The following is a 21,130-nucleotide window of genomic DNA, read 5'->3' as shown; positions in this document are numbered from 1 at the left end:
GGGGAGGAAGAGGAGGTTGTGGCGGAGCTCCTGAGCTAGTCGGGGGAGCGAGGGGTGGCCGGAGATGGCTGCTATGGCGAACGGCGGCGACGGTGGTGTTCGGCCGTGTGAGAGAGAGAGCGAGGGAGAGGAGGGGGAGCCGGGGGAGAGTGAGAGAGAGCAGGGGGGAGAGGCGTGGCGTCGTCCGGGGCATCGAGCGAGGAGGGGAGGGCAGGCAAGCAGGGAGAGAGGTGGCGTGGCGCGGTGGCGCGCGCGCGCGCCGGCCACACTCCCCTCCCTCTGTCGGGACGAAGACGACAGAGGAGGGAGGCGGGCTGGGCTGCACAGGGAGGAGCCCAGGTAAGCTTCTCCCTTTTATTTTTTTCTGTTTTCTAATTTCTGACATTTGTTTTGATTTAAATAATATATTAAATCATTTATTTAATTTATGCCAATTTTTGCAGGGGCTAGATATATTATTCCAGAGCTCCTTTATAATTGGCATAATATTTGGACATATATTAATATATATAGAAATATATTTCCAAAGCAAATATTTATACATTAATTCCAAATGCCCAAAATAAATGTCCATGAGCCACTAAAAATATTGGTTTGATTTTTATCTCTGTCCAATATTTTCAGAGAGCAACATGAGCATTTTCTTGGACCCTTTTGGAGAAATTTTTATTTGGATCATTTTCAAAATGATTCTGAGGGTTTCACAGATCCCCATTTCAAGTTTCTGATGAAAGAGTAAACATGATGCAACACTCTAATGCATGACTAGCTAGGGTGTGACAACTCACCCCCACTCAAAAGAATCTCGTCCCGAGATTTGGGTTCCTCCGGAAAGAAGGCGGGGTACTCGAGTCGAAGACGATCCTCCCTTTCCCAAGTTGCTTCATCCTCAGAATGGTGCGACCATTGTACTTTGAGGAACTTGATGTTCTGGCGTCGAGTGGTACGCTCGGCTTGATCGAGGATACGAATGGGGTACTCTCGATATGTAAGATTATCCTGGAGATCAAGCGTTTCATGGTCCACTTCACGGATAGGATCCGAGAAGCAACGCCTGAGTTGGGAAACGTGGAAGACATCGTGGACTCTGGAGAGATGCGGAGGTAGTTCCAACTGGTAGGCAACTTCTCCTCGTTTGGCGAGAATGCGAAAAGGTCCAATGTAACGAGGAGCCAATTTGCCTTTGATACCGAAACGATGGGTTCCCTTCAGAGGGGTGACCCGAAGATAAGCCTTCTCGTCAACCTCGAAAGTCATAGCCTTATGTTTTCGGTCATATTGACTCTTTTGACGAGATTGGGCTGTTTTCAACTTTTCACGAATGATACGAACTTGTTCTTCTGCTTCCTGAATCATATCCGGGCCAAAGAATTGTCTTTCCCCGGTCTCTGACCAGTTAAGGGGTGTTCGACATCGCCGTCCATAGAGGACTTCAAAAGGGGCTTTACCCAAGCTGGATTGATAGCTGTTGTTGTAAGCGAATTCGGCAAATGGAAGGCACTTCTCCCAGTCCATTCCGAACGAGATAACAGAGGCTCGAAGCATGTCTTCTAGAATCTGATTGACGCGTTCCACTTGACCACTTGACTGAGGATGGAAAGCGGTGCTAAAGGAGAGACGGGTTCCCATAGCATTTTGGAAACTTTCCCAAAATCGAGAGGTGAAAAGACTTCCTCGATCCGAATTGATTTCCAAAGGGACACCATGAAGAGACACTATTCGGGAGATGTATAAGTCTGCCAGCTGACTAGCGGTTATACTCTCACGAACAGGTAAGAAATGAGCTACTTTGGAAAGACGATCGACCACAACGAAAATAGCATTATTCCCTCTTTTGGTCCTGGGAAAACCGGTAATGAAATCCATACCAATTTTATCCCATTTCTATTCAGGAATAGCTAATGGTTGAAGGGTGCCAGCAGGCCGTTGATGCTCTGCTTTTACACGACGACAGACGTCGCAATTAGCAATATACTGAGCGATTTCTCTCTTCATCCTAGTCCACCAGAACCTCTGGCGTAGGTCCTGATACATTTTTGTGCTACCGGGGTGAATGGTGAGAGGAGATTCATGAGCTTCCTTAAGGATTAATCGCCTTAGGTTGCGCACTTTGGGAACTACTAGTCGATTCCCGAAGTATACGACTCCTTGATCATTAACGGAGAAACAATTCGCAATTCCTTTCTGAATGTTTCTCTTGATGCGGGAGATTCCCGGATCTACCTTCTGTGCGTTGATAATTTGATCCGTAAGGGTAGGTTTTGCCACCAAGGTGGAGAGAAAACCTTGAGGTACAATGTGAAGGTTAAGCTTCCGAAATTCCTCATGGAGAAGCGGTTGACTTTGTTGTAACATCAGGTTGTTACAATAAGATTTACGACTTAGCGCATCAGCCATGACGTTGGCTTTCCCTGGGGTATAGGTTATCCCTAAGTCGAAGTCTGTGATCAATTCAACCCAACGTCTCTGCCTGGGATTCAAATCCGGTTGGGTGAAAATATACTTCAGACTTTGGTGATCAGTGAATATTTCGCAACGATTACCGAGGAGATAATGTCGCCAGGTCTTAAGTGCATAGACTACGGCTGCAAGCTCTAGGTCATGAGTGGGATAATTCTCCTCATGTGGGTGCAATTGCCGTGAAGCGTAAGCAATTACGTGTCGATCTTGCATGAGAATGCAACCTAGTCCTTGTCGCGAGGCGTCGCAGTAGATAACAAAGTCCTTGGAGAAGTCTGGCGGTACCAGTACGGGAGCAGAGGTCAGGCGTCTTTTCAGTTCCTGAAAGCTGTGCTCACATTGTGGAGTCCATTCGAACTTCTTATCTTTCTTGAGGAGTTCAGTTAGAGGTTAAGCAACCTTGGAGAAGTTCTCGACAAAGCGACGGCAATAGCTCGCTAAGCCTAGAAAACTCCGAACTTGCTTGACTGATTCGGGCGGAGTCCAATCAAGGACGGCTTGAACTCGCTCAGGGTTAACGGCAATACCTTTACCAGATATTACATGACCCAGATAGGTCACTTCTGACAACCAGAATTCACATTTAGAGAATTTGGCATAAAGGCGATGCTCTCGAAGTTTCTTCAACACTAGCCTTAGATGTTCGGCATGTTCTTCCTCGTTCTTGGAGTAGATGAGTATATCATCGAGATAAACCACGACGAATTTATCCAAATACTCCATGAAGATTGAGTTCATTAACCGAGAAAAGGTGGCTGGAGCGTTGGTTAATCCGAAGGACATAACGGTGTACTCGTATTGGCCATAGCGAGTAACAAAGGCCGTTTTAGGAATGTCCCCGTTTCTGATTTTGATTTGATGGTAGCCCAACCTCAAATCCATCTTGGAGAAGACTGAGGATCCAGCGAGCTGATCATACAGGTCGTTGATCCTGGGAAGTGGATATTTGTTCTTGATTGTGACCAAATTGACAGGTCGGTAATCTACAACCATCCGGTCCGTACCATCCTTTTTCTTAACGAATAGGACGGGGCAAGCCCACGGAGATGAACTAGGGCGGATGAAACCCTTTTTCAAGGATTCATCGAGTTGTTTCTTAAGCTCGGCTAGTTCTAGGGGTGCCATCTTATAGGGTCTTCTAGCAATCGGAACGGTTCCTGGAATGAGATCTATTATGAACTCAACATCCCTGTCAGGTGGAACACCTGGCAATTCCTCTGGAAAGACATCCGGGAAGTCACGGACTACCGGAACGTCCTCAAGGTCTGGCAAAGGGCTGGCGTTAAGAGAATATAATTGTCGCTTGGCTATTCGGGTCAAGACATTGACTATCTTCCCCGAAGGATGGGTGAGTTGAACAGTCCTAGAGAAGCAATCAATTTTGGCTTGATGAGCTGACATCCAGTCCATACCCAAAATGATATTAATATCCGAAGATTTAAGGGCTATCAAGGATGCAAGGAAAACAAGTCTGTCGACTTGGATCTCATTTCCATAACTTACCCTAGAGGTCTGCCATCTAGACCCAGGGGTAGAGATTTCCATAGTGGATGGCAAGTCACAGAATGCAACGTTATGCAAACGGGCATAACTTTCAGATATAAAAGAATGAGAGGCTCCTGTATCGAAAAGAACGGATGCCGGGTGGCAATTAACAAGAAGCGTACCGAGAACGACGTTGGGGTCCTCTTGAGCTTCTTCGGCAGAGATACAATTGACATGGCCACGTGAAGCGGTGACCGGTTTGGCATGGAACACCTTCCCTGTCGGCTTGCCACGGCCAACAGCTTTAGCAGATTGATTCGGGTTGGTCTGGGGACACTCGCGCATATAATGACCAGATTCCCCACACTTGAAACAAGTCACGGAACTGGTACGTGGAGGAGCATTATTGGATGGACCCCCATAGGGCTTGGCCGGTGCAGACTGTTGAACAGGGCGAGGCGCCTGGAAAGATGGCCTCGGTGTGAACCTGGGTGGCAGGGCGGTATTGGGTACCCACACGCGGCGTTTCTGAGGACCAGCACCGGATGAGGAACCCATATCACGTCCATGCTTGCGTGTTGCATCATAATCAGTCTGACCAGTTTCAGCACTGATGGCTTTGTTGACAAGTTTCGAAAAAGATGTGCACTCATGCAGACGGAGGTCGCGGCGAAGCTCAGGGCTAAGGCCCTTTCGGAACCTTGCTTGCTTCTTGGCGTCAGTAGAAACTTCCTCAGTTGCATATCGTGCGAGATTACCAAACTCTCTGCTATAGGCATCCACAGAAAGTCGGCCTTGGGTGAAACTGCAAAATTCTTCACGTTTACGGTCCATGAGACCCTCCGGAATGTGATGTCCACGGAAAGCCTCACTGAACTCAGCCCAAGTGGTGACATGGCCTGCTGGGCGCATGGCTCCATAATTCTCCCACCATAGACTGGCGGGGCCTTCAAGATGATATGCAGCGAAGGTGACCTTGTCAGCCTCCGCTACCAACGCGGAACGCAGCTTGTGAGAGATACTGCGAAGCCAGTCATCAGCGTCGAGAGGCTCGACGGAGTGGTGGAACGTGGGTGGATGCAATTTGATAAAATCACTGAGTGACACCACGTTAGCCCTCTGATGGTGTGCTGTATTCTGTTCTATACGCTCCAACAAACGGTTTGTCTCCCGCTTGTTTCTCTCAGCTTCCATCATCACCTCGGCTAGTGAAGGAGGATGAGGCAGATTTTCATTCCTGGCTTCACTGCCTTCGGCCTGCTCTTGGGAAGCAGGATTAGCGCGCGTGTTGACCATCCTAGGTAGACAAGACAATGATTTAGTCAGGATGGTAAAATTCCGACATAGGATACATAAGGTAAGGAATAACTCGAAATGCAAGATGATCATCCGTATGACATGGTAGATACAGAAACTGCTTCTTTATTCCATCATCATGCACACCATACAAGGTTTAGTACAAGACCAAACAAAGTACTATTATGGTGAGAAAAGGATTACATCTCGTCAGAGGCATTCCAAGCTCCTATACATTATTTTCTACACCTCCGGAAAGAGTACAAACTAGGACATATCCCACGAGTCACGCGGAACGATAGATGACACAGCTAGTGCGAACTAGTGATGCTACCCCTAACTCAGACCGATCCGTAGTAGTCCTCATAAAAGTCACCTCCATAGCCTGGAAGCTCAACATGTTCATCCGGAAACAGACGATCTCGCGGAGCTTGTGGACCATAGGGGCTAGGATGAGGCCTTGGACCAACAAACGGTGGACTGCGGGGACCGCGAGGTGGGGTGATGCCTCCTACATCACGCCAAACCATCACGTCCGGCAGAGCAGATCTCACAGGATAGAGATCGCGCATATCCGAATATCCAGCTTGCACCGCCGGTGTGAACCGAGTCAAAGTGGCCCAGTGATCGGCACGGGTATTGAAGAGCTCTAACCTTAAGGCCCGATTTTCACGGTCCTTATCTTCGAGCATCTCAGCAGTGGTGCAAGTCCGTGAATCCTCCTGAGTGGAGTCAGCATAAATAGCTTGGAGATATCCTTGTGCTCCCGGAAGTGATCCTGGCATATACCGGAAGTCAGAGTCCCGAAATAAACCAGATCTGACTCGCATAATGGTCATCATAGAGTAGGCGGCATCCTGCACAGCCATCTCGATAGTAACCCCGAGTCCATAGGAGCAGTGAAGAGGCTCAGTGGATCCAGGATAAGATGGAAATATCCTGACAGTGCAGAGATACTGGCTTTGATTAAAATCTCGGAATTGCTCTTCGACCGTGTACTCAGGATACCAGCGGTATCCAGCCTCAGTCATTACCCTGACCAACTTAGCAGTATGGCCGGGTACATCTAGGCATCGAGTTAGGCGAACCACTTGATTGAGGTCGCGAGTGGCCATCTGAAAGCATAATCATAATGCAAGGCATTAGAATTTCTAGCAAAATTTCGGCAGCATGACGACTGTAAATGCTCAAGAAGGATTTGAGACATTTGACAAGGGATTTCGTACACACTCATCATCATCATATCAAAGTTCTGGAACCATTCTAACAACATAATGTGGTAGTAGAACTGAACTAGTCTTGTAACCATCAAACTTATAAGGTACTACTGATTAGTAACACGTGATCCTGATAGAGAGAGTAGATCCTAATTCCTTAACCCCCGGTGGAAGAATGGACTGACTCAGATCAGAAAGTCATAAGGTATAAGGAGTAAAAAGAGCCTTACGTTCCAACCCACAAACAATTCCCCTACATATAACTAAAGAATTTCTAGACTCAACATCGACCAGTTTGGCTTGGAGAACCTACAGGCAGTCCTGCTCTGATGCCAACGTTGTCAGGACCCCGACTCGATGTCACATCGATCTAGCTGGTAACACCTCATATCACTTTGCGGCCTCACGCACGGTATCCCCACGGGTGTCGTCTTACCTTTTCCCGGGACCGTTTGCGCCTTTTGGCTCGCGTATATGAAAGTGTCGCTAGCATCCATATGATAAAGAGCCCGGGCTGACATGACTAGTCGTAAACCTAAAGTGGCACAGACTTACAGGGACAGGCATCCATGACCCAGCTTCGAACGTGTCGGTCATCAGCAAGTGGGTCTGGGCTGTAGCACTGGGCTAGCAGGACTCCGGTAAACCGGGCTGTAGCGGGCTAACAGGACTCCGGTACTCAAAGCGTGACATTTCCCCGAAGGGACAGACACAGGAACGAAGAAGGACACATGCCGGCCAGCCTAAGTGTTCCAGAGCAGTAGCAAGCTACCATGGCTCAGCGGTAACACTAGGAGACATTTCCCGGTAAGAGAGGCTACTAAAGATAAACAACTAGATAGTCAGATCCCACACATACCAAGCATTTCAGTCATACACACAATATGCTCGATATGTGCAAATACAATGAAGCATCACAACATGACTCTACGACAGAAGTACTTTATTTAAGGCTCAGTGAGCCATACATAACATACACACAAAGGTACGGGTCTCACGACCCAACATACAAGTCATACAATCATACAAGCCAGCAGCGGAAGTAACTTGTCTGAGTACAGACAACTAGTAAAATAAAAGAGGCTTGGAAAGTCTCTGGCTATACTATGTGGTCCTTCACAAGCTCAGGGTCACCACCTGGGTCTTTAGCCTACTCGTTGATGTCAACGTCTACATAGAACCCATCAGAAGGGGTTGCAGCGTCTTCTGTAAAAATGTAGATTATAGCAACATGAGTACAAAGGTACTCAGCAAGACTTACATCAGATCCTACATACATGCACAGTATCAAGAAGGGTTGGTGGAGTTATTGCAGCAAGCCAGCTTTGACTCTTGGCTAGGCTATCCTACGATACTTCAACTTGAAATAGTTTTGCGCACACGAGTCCACTATTCACCACTTCAATACACTACCGAGGATCCACCTCCGTCCTCCTACGGAGGAGCCATCCTCGGCACTCACACTTATCTTGAGGCTTTTAGTAGTTTCCATTTACTTGTCTATGAACTGTATAGGCAACCAAGTAGTCCTTTACCGCGGACGCGGCTATTCGAATAGATCATGTTAACCCTGCAGGGGGTACTTCTTCATACACGCTCTCACCACTTACCGTCGTTTACACGACATGTACTCGGCAACCTTCAAGCGGAAGCCCAACGTGGGTGTCGGCCACGGCCTACCTAATCACCTAAGCCTCCAGTCCAGGTTTATCGCCTATTCAGGTTCCATCCGCAGGGAGTCCGGCCGAGGTTTCCCATATGGCCCCGAACGATGTGAACAGGGTTCCCGAGATACCTAACGGGTATTCGGTACACCCGGCCACGTACCTACCGCATCACAGCCCACCCCTACGGTCAGCGCTGTCCACGGCCTCCAGTAGGCTACAAACACCAGAAACTACTTGCAACTCCTGGACGGAGAACTAGGGTGAATAAGAAGTCGAGAGGGTCCATTGGTTTCGGGCCCAATGCATGGTAGTAGCTGATTCTTAAATCACACATACAGATCTCAGTGCTTAAGGTCGGCTTCAATGAAACAACCCATGTACTCCTACATGGCCTCTCATCGATACCTTTACCAAATCGTGTTCACCACACCACTCTCATTACCGACATAATCATTTCACTCTAGCCCATCACCCAGATGAACCAGACCTGACACGACTCTAAGCATAGCAGGCATAGCAAGGTAGGAACAACACATACATATGGCTCAATCAACTCCTACACATGCTAGTGGGTTTCATCTAGTTACTGTGGCAATGACAGGTCATGCAGAGGAAATGGGTTCAACTATCGTAGCACACAGCAGTTTGAATCGCGTTGTCTTAATGCAGTAAAAGAGAGCAGGAGCGAGAACATGGGATTGTATCGATATGATCAAATGGTTGGTTGCTTGCCTGATGGTTCGATGCACGGATACGGTTCTTCGTTAGGGTAGTCACGGTACTCCTCGGGGACAGATCCTGTCGTAAAGGATAACGATACACAGGCATCACCAAACAATGTGCAACAATATGATGCATGCATGAAACATGGCAATATGAGTGTGTTGGGCTAATGCAACTAAAGCCAGAAGGGTTTGAACAAATTTGAATCAAAGATTCAAATTTCAATTTCAAATATGGCCTTTTAAAGTGCTTTTCCTTGTTCTGATTAAAACATCCATTTAACTTGTTGGATCATGCATGAAAATAGTACAGATGGATAGATTGGATTTTTCTGATCATTTTTCATATATAATTTGTCCAATTTGGAGTTACAGAATAAAAGTTATGAATTTTTGAAGTTTAATCAATATTCTGGAATTTCCTGATTTAATTTAAATCCAGAAATATCATTTACTGCGTCAGCCTGACGTCACAGTGACATCAGCAGGTCAACAGGGCTGGCTCGGGTCAAACCTGACGTGTGGGGTCCACACGTCAGTGACACAGGGGCTAATCCCGTGTTGACCCGGGCTGGTTAGCTTTGACTAAGCCCTGGGGCCCACTTGTCAGCGTCAGTAGGTGGTGGTTTAGTGGCTAATTAACTAGGCCATGTCAGCTCGCCGGAGTTCTGGCCGGCGGCGACCATCAGTGCGGCGGCGATAGTGGTTTTGGTCGTTTTGGCCACCAAATGAACCGCGGAGGCCACCGGAGTGAAGCTGAGGACGACCCGCGGCTCTTGGCGGAGTCCGTTGGGGTCGGGGTGGCCGGAGTCGACGGCGGCGAGCTCGGCTGCGGCGGCCGGGGTTCGGTCGTGCACGGGAACGGTGTTGCAGGGTGTTAGGGGGGGTGTTGGAGCGTGCTACGTGCTCCTAGTGAGATGTGGAGCACGATGGCGTGCTCTGTTGGGCGCTACGGCGATCATGGCCACGACGGCGACATCGCCGGCGGCGTGAAGCTTTCGGCCGCGGTGGGGCTAGGGCCTAGGGGTCGGGAGAGAGCAGGGGAGAAGGGGGAAATGGTGGCGTAGCTCACCGCGGTTGCAGTGGGCGTCGAAGCGGGCTCGGGGACGCGTCGGAGACGACGAATTTGACGGCGACGGTGGTCGGAGTCCGAAGAGGGGAACGGCGACGTGGCGGCGATGCAGGGCTTCCGGGGACCCGTGGAGCGGTGGGGAGGAAGAAGGAGTCGAGGCGGAGCTTCTGAGCTGGTCGGGGAAGCGAGGGGTGGTCGGAGACGGTGGCTAAGGCGAACGGCGGCGACGGTGAGCTTCGGCCGTGAGAGAGAGAGAGTGAGGGAGAGCCGGGGGAGAGTGAATGGGGTGTCGGCGAGGTCGGGGCGACGACCAGAAGACGATCCACGCGGCGCAACGGCGACCAGGGCGATGCAGAGAGGCTGGGTGGTGCGTGGCGAGCTCGGGCGTGCCATGCTCACCTCCCTGCCTGCTCTGGCGAGGGGAAGCAGCTGGCTGGCACGGGCCAGCACAGTGCTGGGCCGGCTGGGCTGGGCCGCACAGGTAAGTCTTCCCCTTTCTTTATTTTCTGTTTTTATTTAATATAACTGCGACTTTGTTGAATTAAATAAAATACCTAGGCAACTCCAAAAATCACCAAACTACTCCTGGTCCATAGTTGGATTATTTCCAACATGAAACATTTTAGTTTGGAGATATTTGAGCATTTAAATATTTTATATAATTTTAAATGCCCAAATTCAAATAGTTATGATTTAATTCAAAACCCTAGGATGGCCTAGGAAAATGTGCACCACTTTTGGCAGAGGTTCTGAACCAAGGCAAAAATGATGGGCATTTTAGAAGGGCATTTCAGGTTCATTGAAAAATTATTTTAGTAAACCCTAGTTGGTTTCAGAGGGGACTGGGGGTTCTGTCATCCCCATTTCAAGTTTCTGATGAATGAGTAAACATGATGCAACACTCTAATGCATAACTAGCTAGGGTGTGACAAAGGGCAGGCCATTCGCTCTCCCCAGCCCGGTGAGAGCGTGGTGTTCATATCTCACTTCCTTCGGGGGCTAGGCTTCCCGATTGATCCATTCGTGAGGCGACTGATGTTCTATTACGGGCTGGAATTTCATGACTTAGCTCTGGAGTCCATCCTCCAAATTTCATCATTCATCGTCGTGTGTGAGGCCTTCCTCCATATCACTCCTCACTTCGGATTGTGGCTCAGAACCTTCAAGGTCGAGCCGAAGATGATAAAACGGCAGCACGCTGAGTGCGGAGGAGCTATTATAAGCAAGATAGCCGGCGCTCCTTGGCTCGAGGGCACTTTCCAAGAGGAGTTCGGCTTATGGCAATGGGACTGGTTTTACATCACAGCCCCCAAGGGCACCACATGGGTGGCGCCACCTGCTTTCCGCTCGGGTCCCCCACCACGGCGAGCATCATGGGTCAATGAAGGGCTTATCTGGGGGCCGTCCAAAGACGTGCCCCTACTGCAGGACCGCATTCGGGATCTCCTAGAAAGAGATATTAACTTGATCGTAGTGGTACAAGTTATGCTGATTCGCCGCACGCTACCCTGCAAACGTCGCCCTCTTCGCCTGTGGGAATTTAATCCGGAGGGACCGCGAGTCCTCCAACATTTTATGGGCGTGACACCCGTGGAGATGTACAAAGTGTTCTTCGGATCACAAGCAAGGTGTCTGGATTTGTCCGAGGATGCAGGTCTGAGCTACAATCGCCCGGATGCTAAGGTAAGTAGCCCCGTATTTGGACACACCATCCGTATTTTCATCATAAAGTTTCCCTTTAACAGAGCTATCCCTTGAACAGGAGTGGATAGCGAAGGCAAAGCTTATCAGGTGTCCAGCCCCCCTGCCCGAGACCACGCCGGATCCCGTGTTAACCAGGATGCTGGAGATTATGCTTTCGGCAGAGGGCGAAGAGGGGAACCAAGGAGCTACCGCCTCCATAGAGGAGACCGTCGGGAAGGGAGGAATCGAGACTTCCCCCAACCTGGGAAAGAAAAGGAGTGCCTCTGAAGACCCGGAGCGGATAACCTCGAAACGGGGGAAGAAATCTTCGTCAGAGGATCCGGCGCCGGAGACTGCCCCGGCCGCATTGCACCCTCAAGGGGATCGGCTTTCCTCCGAGCCGTAAGTAAAGAGAGGGGTTCAAAAATGAGTAGCATCCCTGTTTTATTTCTGAGGAAGATAACCAAAATATTACCTTGCAGTTCGGATCTCAACCCTTCTCAGCAGAGCTCGTCTTCAGGGGATCTTCGTCCGGAGATGATGGAGAGCGAAACGCCTCCCCTAGCTGCACCAAATTACAGGGCAGGCGACCCCAAGGTGTCGTCCCGACGGGTTTCTCCAAGTCCGGATCCTGAAAAAGGTCATCGGGCTAGTCGAGTGCCTTCTGGTGCGCGGTTGGAGAGGCTGAGGGATCTGCTCATACGAGCGTCCGTCTCAGAAGAACACCGTATGTTGATGAACACGGTGATAGGAAGGATTTCATCCGTGGAAATCGGATTGTACGAGGCCGCCAGGAGATTACTGACAGGCTTTGAGGTACGTGAAAAGGTGTACCTTTTGATAGAGCTGCATATAAAATGCGCCTTGTATAAATAGTAGCCCCTGAGACTCTGTGCGTCGTCAAGAGTGATGGCGCACAGAGGATCATAACCCCAGGTATAACACCTTTTTATGAAGGTGGCGAGGCTTTCTGTGGCTAGCCGGACTAATGAATCTGCCGAACTAAAGCGGCAACTTGACGTGGCGGATGCCGACATCGTGCTTGTACATAAGCGGCTAGATGAGGCACAAGGTATGGTCCACAGACATCTGATAAGAGGAGTGCGATGCTTGTGCCTTACAATATATGTGCTTAATGCAGATAGTGTTGCTGCCATGGAGAACCTTCGGGCGGAACTTGCCCGAGCCAAGGAGCAAGCAAGGAAAAGTGATGCGGCTGCCGTTAAGGCAGCTGAAGAGCTGAAAGCCGAACAGGCTGCTCATTGCTAGAGCAAGAAGGTAATAGCTGAGATGGCTATAAAATTGAAGGATGCTGCCGACCGCTGTAAATTTCTCGAACGAGAAGAAAGGGCGGCTCAGAAGGACCTTGAGAAGATCACTGCTGAGGCCAAGGATACTCGCTCTGCAATGAGAGCTATGAAGGAGGAGCTGCATCAGGCCGGAGATATCACGGCTGGAAAGCCCTACATGCTGCGGATGAAGTTCGGAGACCCCAAGTATGCTCCATTAGACCGGCAGTGGAGTGCGGAAAACACTTATCTGGATTTGGCAGCTAGTGCGGCAGACGCGACCGAACACTTCCGCGGCCGAGGCGGCCATGGATTGGAAGAGCTTTTTTGGTCGCAGTTCCACAATCCAGAACGCCCACTTTCGGTATCCGACCGTTTGGCCGCCTAGGCGGAGCTGAACAGGTTATCCGGACTCGCCATGAGGTATGTTGCGAGTCGTCTGTGGCCGGAGAAGCCGGAGCCGAAGAGTTACTTTGGCTTGGTGCAGCAGTTCCTTGGTTCGGTGCCGCATGCTGATGCAATGAAGAGGTCGGCGTGCATAGAGGGCGCACAAATGGCTCTTGCCCGTGTCAAAACATACTGGGCGGATATGAAGGCCAGTGTTGTTGCATCCCGGGATTCGGACGAAAGTTGAGTACCTGCCAAGCACTACTTTGAGGAAGTTCTTCATGGCGCTCGTCTAATAGAGTCGCAGTGCTCGAAGGATGTCGTGTTCGAATAGTGTGTACTATTGTAAAAGAAATATTTTAATAGAATATAAAAGCTTTTTATACTTGTCCTTGCAAGAATTATGATGCCTCCTGTGCGGTCGTTTAATGTATATGTGTATATAACCTGAAAGATGACAGTCGTTGGCTTTAGCCCCCACGCATATAATGCGGGGGTGTTCGCAAAAAGGTGTCGTTTCACACTTAATCCAACATCTTGGTCCTATAAAGGAGGTGGTGGCGCGGCGAACTAGGCAACCAGACTATAATGCTTTATCACTTTCACTTAGCCATAGGAGTTTGACAGTGGGGCTACTGAATAGCCCCTAGGGGCACCGCGCTCACCCGAATTCGGGGCACGAGGGTGCCTGACCGAGAAGCGGCCCTTCGTTAATGCGGAGGAATCCTAAAGATTCCGAAAGTCATCGAGTGGTTGACCAGTCTCTCGCTGTATCATGACAGTCAGTTTTCGGCTTTCTCTACTGAGGTGCCCACCTGGCCGAACCGGGGCACAATCGCAGTAGTTCTCCTGGTGCCGCGTTAGCCGATATAACGGAATGTAAGGCAGCAAAACACAGGAGCCGGGCAAACCCCACATTTGACCAAAGACATGATTCGGAGCTGATACATATAAGGCCAAACTCGCGACGCCAAACACTCCCTAAGGTATTCGGTCTTTATGAAGACGGGCCGAAATAGAGCCCTTGGTAAAAAAGCCCGTGGTGTCCAGGTACGCGCAAAATTCTGGCGTGGCCACATGCCAAGACGCCAGCCTCCTCCTCGGTTATAGCGAAAACCGGGGGATGTTGTCAACAAGAGACAGTAAAAAAGGTTTATGCAGGGTCTTAATCTGAAAAGAATCCTTGAAACGGGTCCCTGCTGCACGTCTGCGCCTGTGTCTCCGTTGTGCCGTATCCTGGACGGGCGTAGCACGATGTTCATCTATGAAAGAGAGGAACTTAGTAAAAAAAATAAGCGTGCGAGAAATCTATATTAAAATAAACAAAATATAGTTGGAGCAAGAATTGAGCCGTATTGTCTCCTGACGTGAACACGTGGAGCCCCTTGTACAGGGTTATGCGGCTATTAAGCCTATGCATGTTTACGCCGGACTCGTCGAACCGTGTCCGGGATAGTAGGGCTGGATTAGTGTGCGGCTGTCCAGGCGGCCGCACTTTTACCCGTACTTTGGGGGTCAATTGATATTCCCCTGTAATGAGATGATGCCTCGTGGGCCGGGCATTTTAAGTGTAAGGGATGTGTAATGCGGTATTGCGTTAAAGTGGGCAAAAGCTTCGTGTCCCAGTAGTGCTTGATAGCGACTTACGAATGGGGTGATGTGGAATGTTAGATTTTTGCCTCGGAAGTTGTCGTGTGAGCCGAACGTGACTTCTAACGAAAGGGAACCCATACTCTGGGTATCTGGACCCGGCGTGACTCCTTGAAAGGAAGTGTTGCCATGGCAGATTATAGCTGGGTTTACCCCTAGTTTGCGGATTGTGTCTTGATATAACAGGTTTAAGTCACTGCCGCCGTCCATAAGGACTTTTGTAAATTGGAGTCCGTCAATAATCGGGTTCAAGACCAAGGCAGTCCAGCCTGCATTCCGGGCTCCTCTGGAGTAATCCTGATGATCAAAGGTGATTGGTTGCAACAACCAGTGGCGGTGCTCCTCTGGGGCTGGCCGTATGGCGCGTGTCTTCGTAAGTGTTGTTCTGTTGTTCCCTTTTGTCATCTGAAGTGAATTGATTGTTTTGACTTCTTGTGGGAACTTCTTTTGTTCTCCGGTGTTCTGCTTCCGGGGTGTGTCGTCATCCTCGCTTGGTGTGTCGAGCCCCTTGTGTTCGGCGTTGAGTTTGTCGGACTGCTTGAAGACCCAACAATCTCTGTGGGTATGGTTTGCAGGTCTCTCGGGAGTACTGTGGATTTGACATATTTTGTCCAGGATTTTGTTGAGGTTAGACAACTCGTCCCTGTCATCTTTGGGTGGCGACTTTTTCTGATTTTGCCGAGAGCTTTTGAATCCGGCGTTGACTGCCGTGCTCATCGAGCTGTTATCCTTGATTCGGCGCTGTTCTTTGTTACGGCGCGGTTTCCCGTTTCCATCTCTGAGTTTGGATGTGCTCGGGTCGCTGGTGCTGCTTCTTGCCAACCAGCTATCTTCTCCTGCGCAAAAGCGGGTCATGAGGCTTGTTAATGCGGCCATTGTTTTTGGCTTCTCTTGGCCGAGGTGTCTGGCGAGCCATTCGTCTCGGACGCTATGTTTGAAAGCTGCTAGGGCCTCGGCGTCTGGACAGTCGACTATTTGATTCTTTTTAGTAAGGAATTTGTTCCAGAGTTTCCGGGCTGACTCTCCGGGCTGCTGAGTTATATGACTCAGATCATCTGCATCCGGGGGTCGGACATAGGTTCCTTGAAAATTTGCCCGGAAAGCATCCTCGAGCGCTTCCCAACTTCCCATGGTGTTTTCGGGAAGGCTTTTAAGCCAATGTCGGGCTGGCCCTTTGAGCTTAAGGGGTAAGTATTTTATGGCGTGGAGGTCATCTCCTCTGGCCATGTGTATGTGGAGGATGTAATCCTTGATCCAGACTCCAGGGTCTGTTGTTCCATCGTATGCTTCTATGTTCACGGGCTTGAATCCCGCTGGAAATTCATGATCCAGCACCTCATCGGTAAAACATAGGGGATGTGCGGCGCCCCTGTATGTAGGTGTGCCGTGATGTTCGGATATTTTTTGCATTGCATTGCTCACTAGAGCTTGCTTTCTTGGCCCATAGATGGATCTGGTTGGGCCAGTTTTTTGATGCGAATCCTTGGGCGGATCGCGCGCCGTATTGAGTGCGGCGCCCTTTGTCGATTGAGGTCGATCATGAGGTCGTCTATCCGACCTTGTGGCTTCCTTATTTTTTGACTGTGGGGGCTCTATGGCCTCTTCATCAAATTCCGGTAGTAGTTTCCGCTTCGGATAGCTCTTTGTGTGACGACTATTGCCGTACTTGTGTGCGGTATTGAGTACTTTGCCCCATCTGATCCTGAGTGCATCTTCCGCTGTTTTGAGCCTCCGCTTCTGCTTTTTCAGGCTACGTGCAGTGGCAACGAGCCTTTGGTGGAGGTTCTGATTTTCCAGCAATTTGTCCGGCATGAGGTCGTCCGGACTATTATCTTTCCCGGGGATGGGTTGTTCGGATTGTCCGCCCTGTTTGGACGGTTGCTCGATGGCATGTTCGTCTTCCGTTGATTCGCCCTGCTCTATGGTTGGGTCTTTGTCGAGGTGGGGCTTGGCGTGGCGCTTACGCCACCACTTTGACTGTTTTTCGAGGGAGCAATCCCTGGTTGCGCCCTTTTGATCCTCGTTGTCATTTCTTTTAGGTGTGTCCACCATGTATACATCGTATGACGAGGTGGCCTTCCAGTGCCCTATAGGTGCTGGTTCTTGGTCGTCTCCTTCATCGGCGTCCATACCGTCGATGTCTTCGGAGTCGAAGTCGAGCATGTCGGTTAGATCGTCGATAGTGGCTACAAAGTGGGTGGTGCGTGGGTTTCGAATTTCTTCGTTGTCCGCATCCCAGCCCTACTGACCATAGTCCGGCCAGGGCTCTTCTGACAAAGAGAGAGACTTTAGGGAGTTCAGGATATCGCCAAAGGGTGAGTGCTGAAAGACGTCCGCGGCGGTGAACTGCATGATCGGAGCCCAATCGGGTTCCATTGGAAAGGGTTCAGGAGATTCGGAGTCCGGAACGGAGTCCGGCACCTTGGAGTCACGGGCCTTGCAAAGGACTAGGCTGGTATTCTGCTCTATCGCCGTAGAGATTGCGGCTCCCGGGTAGGGGTCCCGAAATGTGCGTCTAACCGTCTATCCCCGCCTAGCGCAGTCGGCTGTGAGCTAATGATCGGAGCGGACACCTGAGCGGCACTCTGGGCGCTGTCCGGCGGCAGAGTTAGATCATGCCCATCAGGACAGTGCGGCACACTCGGCCGTGGCTCGAATCCGTCGAAGATCAAATCCCGGCGGATGTCGGCCGTGTAATTTAAGCTTCCAAACCTAACCTGATGGCCAGGGGCGTAGCTTTCGATCTGCTCCAGATGGCCAAGCGAGTTAGCCCGCAGTGCAAAGTCGCCGAATACGAAGATCTGTCCGGGGAGAAAAGTCTCACCCTGGACCGCGTCGTGGTTGATGATCGAAGAAGCCATCGGGCCTAAAGGTGACGACATAGAGGAACTCTCAATGAAAGCACCAAAGTCGGTGTCAAAACCGGCGGATCTCGGGTAGGGGGTCCCGAACTGTGTGTCTAGGCGGATGGTAACAGGAGACAAGGGACACGATGTTTTTACCCAGGTTCGGGCCCTCTCGATGGAGGTAAAACCCTACTCCTGCATGATTAATATTGATGATATGGGTAGTACAAGAGTGAATCTACCACGAGATCAGAGAGGCTAAACCCTAGAAGCTAGCCTATGGTATGATTGTTGTTCGTCCTACGGACTAAAACTCCCCGGTTTATATAGACACCGGAGAGGGCTAGGGTTACACAGAGTCGGTTACAATGGGAGGAGATCTTCGTATCGTATCGCCAAGCTTGCCTTCCATGCCAAGGAAAGTCCCATTCGGACACGGGACGGAGTCTTCAATCTTGTATCTTCATAGTCCGGGAGTCCGGCCAAAGGTCATAGTCCGGCCATTCGGACACCCCCTAATCCAGGACTCCCTCAGGTGGTCCTTCGAGCTAAAGGCCAGATCGGCCTTGGGTGCCGACTGACCTAAGGGAGCCCCCTGCCGCGTGGAAGCGGCACCGACCTAGCGGACGAACGGCTTGACATGGCGGCCCGAAGGTGGCGCCTGCAAGCTGCCCAGGAGGGCCGCGACGACCGGGGGTGCTGGATCATCGTGCCTGGTGAGGAAGAGGTTGCGCAGCTCTTCCCAAGGGGCCGCAGAAGCCGCCGGTAACTTGGCCGGCCACCGCACTTGTCGCAAGGCTGGGGCCAAGGCTTGGAGCCCCCTGGCCCCCGCGCTAGTGCCAACGACCAGAGCGGACGGTGCGCCGCTCATCACAGGGCGAGTCATGGTGTCGGCGGAGAGCGGGTCGGCGGAAGGAGGAGCTCTGGTGCACCCCTACCTGGCGCGCCAAATGTCGGATTTCGGGTTCCGGCAGACCCTCTAGGTTCGAACTCTGGGGTGTGCGCGGAGATTTCACCCTCTGTCTACCTGTACCTCACCGCCTCGCTATGATCTAAGCAATCAAAGGAACAACATGAGAGACACAGAGTTTATACTGGTTCGGGACACCATTGTGGTGTAATACCCTACTCCAGTGTGTGGTGTGGTGGATTGCCTCTTGGGCTGATGATGAACAATACAAGAGAGAACAGCCTCGCGAGGGTCTGTCCTTGGCTGGTGCAATGAACTGCTAGGGGGAGTTCAGTCGCTCTCTCTATTGGTTTCCTGGTGAGGATCCACTTGCCTCTATCTTGTGGTGGCTAGTCCTATTTATAGGAAAAGGCCCTGGGCCTCCTCCCAAATATTGAGCGGGAAGGGCGCCAACAATTGGCCATTTTGAAGGGGAACATCTAGTACACTTATCCTGACTAAAGTTGGTCCTCGCCTGCTAAAGGCTCCGGTGGTGACGCCGGCTTGGGCTCCACGATGACCTCCATCCTGTCGTTCTGCTGGTCTTGGTCTTGTTGCACCGAAATGGATGCCTTTGCTTGATGCTCTCGCCTGCGCTTGCTCCCTTTGCACCAAAGAGGAAAGGGAGGACACTGCGCGGCCTGGCGCCCGCCCGGCGCCCTTGGTCGTCATGGCTTGCGTCATGGACACCTCGTGAGGTACCCCGCCTTGATCTCTCCGCCTCGTCGTGAGCCAGCCTGACGAGTCTGTGCCTGAGTAAGCCTCCTGTCGCTCGCCCCGCGAGGCTTGGCCCCTCGCGAGGGTCTTGAGCTCGTGCTGATGAAGATGGGCCATGCTGGGCCGCCCCTTGAGCCACGCTGTAGGCCGTAGGCAGGCAAGTCCAGGGACCCCCATTCCCAGAACGCCGACATAATCATCTTGTGATCTCCAGATTTAGGCAAAAGAGTGTGCCTGAGGATCCAGTTAATTGTTGGCAGTCCTGATAGAAGGTAATGTACTGAGCCAAACTTGTGTGTCTCAATAGCAGCCTCTGGGATCTCTCTGTACATGTGTGCCATGGAGTTATGATCCTTATTCTTCTTGGCATAGACATCCAAGTCATCCTCATTCTCCTTAGGTGCATTGATCAACTTTGCCCATTCTTCAACTGATGATTGGTACCTTGTACCTTCAGACATCCAGATGATCCTTCCATCTGGGTAGAAGTGAGTTGTGGAGTAGAATTGCATAATAAGCTCATCGTTCCACTTTGTGAGCTTCTGCCCAACAAATTCATCTACTCCACAAGCATGGAAACTATCATAGACTCCTGGATAATGTTCTTCATTGGCCCTGATGTATTTCTAGTCCACCCATCTCATGTCACAAACAATTGGCTTCTTGTCAAGCGGCACTGTCTCATAGAAGTCCCATTGTTCCTTTGTATGGAACCTGTAGTCCACATCAGTTCTCCTTCTGACTGCATAGGGATCAGTCATCCTCCACTGCCTGAGGCATGCATCCTTCCTCAGCTTCATGTCCTCAGCTACAGGATGAACATCATTGTGATCTGGAATTTTGGTCTTTAGCTTTCTCAAGACATGTTCCTCATCATCTTCTTCTTCAACAGAAGCTTCAGGCATTGGGGCCTTGTTCTTCTCTGCAGCAGGAATGCTCCTAGTGTTCCTCTTGGGTGCAGATTTGGGCTTTGGGGCTGCTGCTTTGGGGGCTTGTTTGGGCTTTGATGAAGCAGCCCCTGACCTGATGGCATCACCCATAAGCTTTTGAGCTTTGGGTGCTGGTGAAGCAATCTCTTCCTCTTCTTCCTCTTCTGAGTCTTTCCTCATAGAGGGATTGCCAAGTACCTTGGCAGTAGTGGTTCTAACTCTCTTCTTCTTCTTGTCTTGGCCAACAGCTTCATCTTCTGACTCAAGGGTGAATTTCATGGTTTCTCTAGTGGCAACCTTTCTGGGTTTGGAAGTGGGAATCCTTCTTGTAGGTGCCTTCTTCTGCATTCCTGGCTTAGTGGCAGCAGCTGTGCCATACTCTTTCTTGAGCACCTTCTTCTTGGAAGTAGCCTCATCCTCATCAGCCACATAGTCTTCATCCTCAGAGTCTGAGGTTCTCTTCTTTCTTGCTCTGGTGGCTGCCTTGGTGAAAGTGCAACTATCCCTAGGTGGTTTTGGTAATTCATAACAACATATAGCTCATTGAGTTAATGCTATTCCAAGACTATTATTTCAGGAAAGCTCAATGAATGGCATGGCATGGGTGATGAAAGTGGATCCCTCAAAATACTAAGGACAAAGGATTGGCTCAAGCTCAAAAGTTCAAGACTCTTCATTTTATATTTTAGTGATCCAAGATCACATTGAGTCTATAGGAAAAGCCAATACTATCAAGGAGGGATGAGGTGTTGCTTAATGAG

The 21,130-nt window shown here is 50.4% G+C and overlaps 1 pseudogene; it reads right to left on the bottom strand.

The window, feature by feature from the left end:
• The window catches only part of LOC119292687, a 137,432-nt pseudogene extending 117,285 nt beyond the window's left edge, over positions 1-20,147 (bottom strand).
• Between the last annotated feature and the right edge of the window lie 983 nt (positions 20,148-21,130).

The sequence above is a fragment of the Triticum dicoccoides genome, chromosome 4B, assembly GCF_002162155.2.
Source record: "Triticum dicoccoides isolate Atlit2015 ecotype Zavitan chromosome 4B, WEW_v2.0, whole genome shotgun sequence".
Classification (NCBI taxonomy): domain Eukaryota; kingdom Viridiplantae; phylum Streptophyta; class Magnoliopsida; order Poales; family Poaceae; genus Triticum; species Triticum dicoccoides.
Note: the sequence above shows the minus strand (reverse complement) of the source record. Positions and strands in the feature narration are given on the sequence as shown.